Raw genomic sequence first — 7,129 nt, 5'->3', positions numbered from 1 at the left:
GGGGCTGCAACGGATCTGATACAGACTGATCCAGATTTGAACACTTCTATGACGTCACAGAAGTGGCGCTACGGCTATTGGGCCAACTCCACCAATCAGGAGGAGACAGCCACGGACACTGCCGTTAGAAAGCGCTGGAGACGCTGTAGTACATATGCCAGGCCTGTAGATGGTGCTGTTCTCACAGAATCAGCCCATGATGCAAAGACAGTGTTAAATTGAGCGAAATGAGGAATGGCTAAAATGCATGATCTGTTTGGTATTTTGAAAAATAAAAAGTATAAATATGCCTTATATAAGTATGGTCCTACACTATGTTATTCAAATATAGCATGATAGGTAACTTTAACTTTTGAGTAGCGCTACTTAAGTAAAAATAGAAAACTGAAATCTAAAAGTAGAGGTTCTGAAGTGTTATCAGCTAAATATACTTTCCACTTTCAAAAGTAAAAGTACTTTTAATGCATAGTGGCTCTTTTCACAGTATTATATTATTATATAGAAATGTATATTATCCTTTTATATCGCTTACAAATAAATCTAAGGGCATTTTAATGTTGTTGTTCGGTTAATGTTAATACACTGTAACATGTGTAGATAAGTTTCACAGTACTGCATGATATCTACCAAATAAACACATAGAAAGGAGTAGATGTCACGATCTGTCTGTGTTGGGTTGTGATTAATTCTGTCTTTGGTTTCCTGTTTTATTTTGAAAAGTGTTCACCCCCTGTCTTGCCTGTTGCTTTCTGTCTGTTCTCCCTCCTGCCTGATTACCTGATTGTGTTCACCTGGTGCCCCTGTGTTTTCTCCTCCCTCCTCACCTGTCTGTTGCTTGTGTGATTAGTCTTGTGTGCATTTAAGTTCTGTTTTTTCTGTCTGTCTTTGTTGGTTCATTGTTAGTCTTTGACTGTGTCACGGGGTAGTGTTCTGTTTTTGACAATTTAAGCTATGTTCTGTGTAATCTGCATTTGGGTCCTGCCTGCTTCACTCAACCCTGACAGTAGAGGCATGAAGCCGCAGAACACAACTGTTTTACATCTTACTGAGGATTTTGTGATGTTCTTGCAGTGAGAACACGAAGAGCTGATGGAAATATGAGATGAACTCCAACCTCACGCATCAAAATGAAGGAAGGACTCTTTAGGCTTGTTTGAGACAAGCGAGACCTGCGCAGACCTGGCGGTATGCACCTAAAGTTGTTCGCAATCCGCCAAAAAACAGAGAGAAGAAGGCGAAGAAGTAGAAGAAGAAGAAGAAGAAGAAGAAGAAGAAGAAGCCGACTCAGAGCTGTCCGACTTCAGGCAAGCTTTTTGCGACCTCCCCCGGCTGCGATCGGCTATTCTCGTCTCGTCTCGTCTCAAACAAGCCTAATGATTCCTCAACCTGCTGCAGAGGAAGTTACGTCACTTTGGTTACATGTCATTGTTCGGTGAATTAAGCACTTTTTAATGACAAAGAGCTGGGTCAAACATGCTGGTGTTAATATAAAGCCTTGGGTCCCGATACCAATGGGTTTTATTTTTAAAGGAAATAATACTGGCAGATATTTAACTCTTCTATAAAGCCCTTCTGGGTATTAAATAAAGACATTTGGAACATTTGGATTTAAAAAACTGAAAATATCCAATCTGACCAAAATGTTGATGTCTCCTACATTTAAGGAGTTTGAACACGTTGTCTTCCTCGTGTTCAGTAGAAACTGATCATGACGCATTATTCCTCCTGATTCCTGATCAAACACCTGATCGTACCGAGCCCCCCTGTGCACGCTGCTTTAACTCCTAAATCTCCTCTCACCCTGAAACACTCAACATGTAGATCTTAACGACACCTTACGAACTGATTGATAGTCTTATAAAAAATAATCTTTTGCCTCCTCATTTTTCTCCCGAACCCCCCCCCCCCCCAGTTGTCGAGGAGAATGAATGGCCTCGCGTTTGGAGTTAAACATCCAGAACAGCGCAGGAACTCTGACCTTCAGCCTCTAACCGAGCAGAGAAGCCAATGATGTGTACAAGGCCTCGGCACATTATGATAAAATATGTCTGGCCGTCACAGAGAGGAAACGCCACGTCGCCCGCGACAGATAGCGCTATTTTAATAACAGAATCAAATGTTTTTACTGTGGACGGTAAAGCATGCAGCGTGACACCGGGAAGAGGAGCAGGATGCTTTGATCTGCCTTTATAAATCATTCAAGAGAACATCTCCTTCACCTGGATCTCAGGAGAAACACTTATTACGTTGCACAATTTAAATTACAGTCTGATATCTTTATACTTTTTTGCACGCCTATCATAGTTTATTGACTCACCACACAATAATTAGTGTTGGTTCAAAAGACAAAACCATTCAAGAGAACATGTTATAACCCAGATCTCAAATAAATCTTTCATTAATACAAGATTTAGTTTCCAAAAACTCTGCTCTTTGTAAATGTGCGTTGACAAAATTCTGAATATATTCACTTGAGTAGCTGTGATTCTGTGAATACTCTTATTTGGATCTGCAGAAGAGATTCCTTTATAAATCATTCAACGGAACATTTTCATTATCTAGATCTCAAATAAACACTTATGTTGCACTATTTAAATTACAGTCTGATATCTTTATACTTTTGACTGCAAGGCCATCTGAAGTTGTGTGTCAACAAATATCTCAATATATTGACTCCCGGTTTATTTACAATATTTTGACAACTTCCTGTCACCCACACAAGAATTATTGTTGGTTAAATAGACAAACTCATTCAAGGGAACATACAAGATTTTGTATCACCTTTGCGTTGACAAAATTCAGCCATGTCATGGCCATTTCTACTGATCATAGTTCCATCGTTGAGGTCTACTAGAATAGATTTACATTGTTCAATGTTCCAAACTCTCATTGGTTTCTCAAACAGCATCTCTGTATAGTGTGTGTATTCACTCTGTGTCCTAAACGGCTTGTTGGAGCTCCTGCCCCCCCCTCCCCGCCTCCCTGTGAGCCCAGTGGCCGTCTGCGAGCTAGCGAGACACAGCGAAACCCAGCCCGAACACACACACACACACACACACCCGCAGCCTGGCTGGGAGTTGGGCCCGCGGATTGGTTCAAATGTAACGGCTCCGCGGCTGTTACATTACGTTACGTCACTATACCCGAAATACGTACCCAGGAACCAAACAATGGAAAATGAGAAATCTCCAAAGAGGCGTTCTGGGGCAGCATAGACAGGTCTTCTCTGTGTTAGAGTTTTACTCCCTACAGGGTGTACTTTGAGGGTTTGTGACTGCAGACCGTTCACATGCAGAGAAACCTTCATAACACACAAGGGGACGGGAGATAACCGGAAAAGCATGACATGGGCCCTTTAATAGCTTCTAAAGTATTTACGTATACGTCCAACGTATTTTGTGAATACTGTTGTTTGGATCTTTAGAAGAGATTCCTTTATAAATCATTCAAGAGAACATTTTCATTACCTAGATCTCAAATAAACACTTATTACGATGCACAACGCAAGCTTTAGATTCCAACAACTGCACGTTGTAAATCAGCGTTGACAAAAATCTGAATATATTTACTTTCTTTAAATTACAGTCTGATATCTTTATACTTTTTACTGCAAGGTTATCACAGTTGTGTGTCAACAGATATCTGATTATATTTATTTTTTTGCACGCCTCTCACTTCCTGTCACCACACCAGAATTATTATTGGTGAAATAGACAAAATCGACATCTGCTCAAATATGGGACGTATTTTGGTAATACTTGACGGGATTTTAACCAGGGAATCATCTTGGTGTTTTATCCCCAGCATTTCCTACCAGAAGCTTTTTACTCAGTTTTAAGACAGTTTTGGCGTACACTTTTATATTTTTGTGTTTTTTAAGTCTATATTTTAACGGGATTAAGCATCATGGACCTTGTAACGCGGCGTACATAATGGGCGTCCGTATATTAACTTCAGATTTCTTTATTGCTTCTACAAGTCTATCCCGCTTAATTTACTTTATTTTGACAACTACCTTTCAACAGACGTAGATGTTTATCGTGTGTTGAAACCGTTTAATGATGTTCCTCCTCTCAATCTTATAGCAGATCTGTGTGTTTCTCTGAGTCTCATGGGACTCCACCATCTCTTCTATAAACATGTTCTCTGTTGTCTTCACTCTCTTTGAGCTCATTAAATATTTAAAGTGAAAGCGTTCTCAGGGATTAGGCCGCTCTGTTTCTCTACAGTCTGTCCGTTTAATCTGTGTTTACATCTCAACGTTTTATTGTCAATGCGTTGACAGAAAGCAGATGGGAATTCAACCTCTGACTTGTTTAGCCACTAATAAGATTATACGGCACAATTAATGAATGTAATGCTTTCATACTGGAAAAATGAGTGTACTTTAAAAATATTCCCAGGCTGAAATCACTGCATTTGTTTGGCTGTTGGACGTTTTTTATCCCAAAATGTGACACAAACACATATAATAAAAAGGAACATATTATAATTGAAACAGCCCCAGAGAAAGGAATCCAGATATATGAGCAGGTTCCTATAGTAGTTAAAAACAAACAACAAAATAAGAAACATTAGTACAAAACAAAATGGTTAATGTTTTGTGTTTTGTGTTTTAAAACCTTGGTAAAGGCAGTTAAACATCATATACGAGTGGGATAATAAAGTGTATACCTATTTAGGATAACAATTATGCAATCTTAGTGTTTAACAGCTTAAAAAATACGTATTTGGACCATTTTCTGTAAGAAATGTGCGATCAGAAAATCGGCTCTAATGCTTTCTAGTCTCCATTAGTGAAATCACAATTAACGTTTTCTGTTAGCAGACGGTTAGCTTAATAACAGAGCTAACAGCTAATATTAACATTAGTTAGCAACCTACGTTAAACTAACATTAGCTGTCTTCAAGCAGGCTATTGAGCTGAAAAACAAGCTAGCTACACATATAACAAGCTAGCTCGTAAACGTTTGCTATCTAACAAGGCTAGCTAGTGTTAGCTAACTAGATAACTAGCAAACATTAGCTAGTTATCTTACAAGCGAACTAGCGAACGCTGTCTATGAATCTATCTATCTAGAAAGCGCTAAATTGGTGGCTCTCTTTAATACAATTATTAATAACTAGCTTAAAATTACATTATGGACCTTTGTTGATTTTTCTTGAAGTAGTTTTAACAAATTAATTTGTACAATAACAGAAGGCAGCCCCACTGCTCCAAGTATCAGTGTAAGTTCCAAAATATGCGTTATTTCAATAAACAAATCACACATTGAGAATCAAAATGGTTACTTTCTAGCCTCAAGAAGTATTAAAACGTAATAACAGTTATTTAAAAAGCTTTAAAACGTAATTGATAAGGCTGCTAATAAAGCAGAAGTTGGAACAGCGAATAAGGCAAGGGCGGAAACGTTCTGGTTCAAGTGAAGAATAAGGAGAACATCAGCTGCTCTCACAAAACAAATCTACAGTTTTTGAGAAGGTCATTAAATAAGATGGCGGCTGGTTCTTAAAGACGTTCCGTGTGTTTCGGAGGTTCTTCTTCTGGTTCTAAACTCAGATTGTTCCTCGTTGCGTCTTCCAGAAGTCTCCGTTGTTGGCGTGTTGTTCTGTTTACATGTGTGGACTTGAACCGCTTTAGCAGTGCTGCTGTCTTTGTAGTGGCACGGCTGTAAAAACTGACACCCTGAGGTGGTATTTTGGGGATTTGACCGCGGGGCGACGCCTCCTCGCCGCCATATGCTCGGGATAATAAAGTTATAACAAACACGGGACGGTTCTCTTGGCTCGTTGAAATGTTCGACATTTGGCAGCTGTGTTCCTGACCTGGTTTACAGAACCGAGCGTTAAGATTCGCCGCGATCCAAACGCTGAGTCTGCATTATTTAGATCAGATCTGGGAACACACACACACACACACACACACACACACACACACACACACACACACACACACACACACACACACACACACACACACACACACACACACACACACACACACACACACAGTCACAGCATTGGTTATTACATTGATTCACTTTAATGGTGACCAATGTTAGCTTCTAGATTAGAGAGTATCTTTCAGATGCTTCCTGTATGTCATCATGAAATCAATATTTTCAACTTTTACACATAAGGACAAATATAAATATTTTGCTTTTATTTTATTGTATTTTTTTATTTAATTAATATTTGTATAAATATTTGTTTTGAATTTTATTTGGCCCTTTATTGACATTTTACTTAAATAAATAATTATAAATATTTGTATAATTTTGTATTGTTCCTTTTTTATTTAACTCCACTCTCTTATATTTATGTCAATATTTATAGTTTATTTGTTGTGACACATTTTTTATTTAACTGTAAAAATAAATATATATTTTTTAACTCCTCAGTTCTGGATGCCATATTATTTTTTTGCAATATTTTACTTAACTGTTATATAAATAATTGTATTTTATGTCATATTTGTTTGCACATTTGTACTCCTTATCTCTAAATGGAGACCCTAACCATAAAAGATAAAGAGGGTATTCTGACCCTGATGTAAACAGCTATTTACTGCAGAGTCAATAACAACACAAACAAACCTGTGTTGTTATTATTAATAATAATGGCAATAACAGCAGCTCCTGTGTCTCTTTATTCCCCGAGGACCCCCCCCCCCCCCCCCCCCTCATCCAGGACAACCCCCCCCCCCCCCCCCCCCCCCCCCCCCGTGCCCTTCACATGTCAAAGCAGGTCCATAAACAGCATTTATAACAATCTGAGGGAGGGGGGGCTGCTTAGCATGCAGAACAGATTAAGATGAGACGGGCGAGACAGACGGACTCATGGGACATGTTCCCCCCCTCAATACCCTCAATATCCCCCCTTCACCCCCCATCCCACCCGTTTATCCTCGTGAGGAACGAGAGAGAGACATGCGGAGAGAGAGAGCTGAATATTCCAGGTTTTAGGAAATAAAACTAAATGAATAGAAAATAGAAAAGAATATAAAACAACATGTACAAAAATACTGTATAAATTATTAGGATTTACTGAAAGTACAACACAATCAATCTCAATAGGGCAAAACAAATACTTACATTTTTCAAAATACATTTAAATAGAAAACAAATTA

The sequence above is a fragment of the Notothenia rossii genome (assembly GCF_949606895.1).
Source record: "Notothenia rossii genome assembly, chromosome: 2".
NCBI classification, from domain to species: Eukaryota; Metazoa; Chordata; class Actinopteri; order Perciformes; family Nototheniidae; genus Notothenia; species Notothenia rossii.
The sequence above is the reverse complement of the archived record's forward strand: the minus strand, read 5'-3'. Positions refer to the sequence as shown.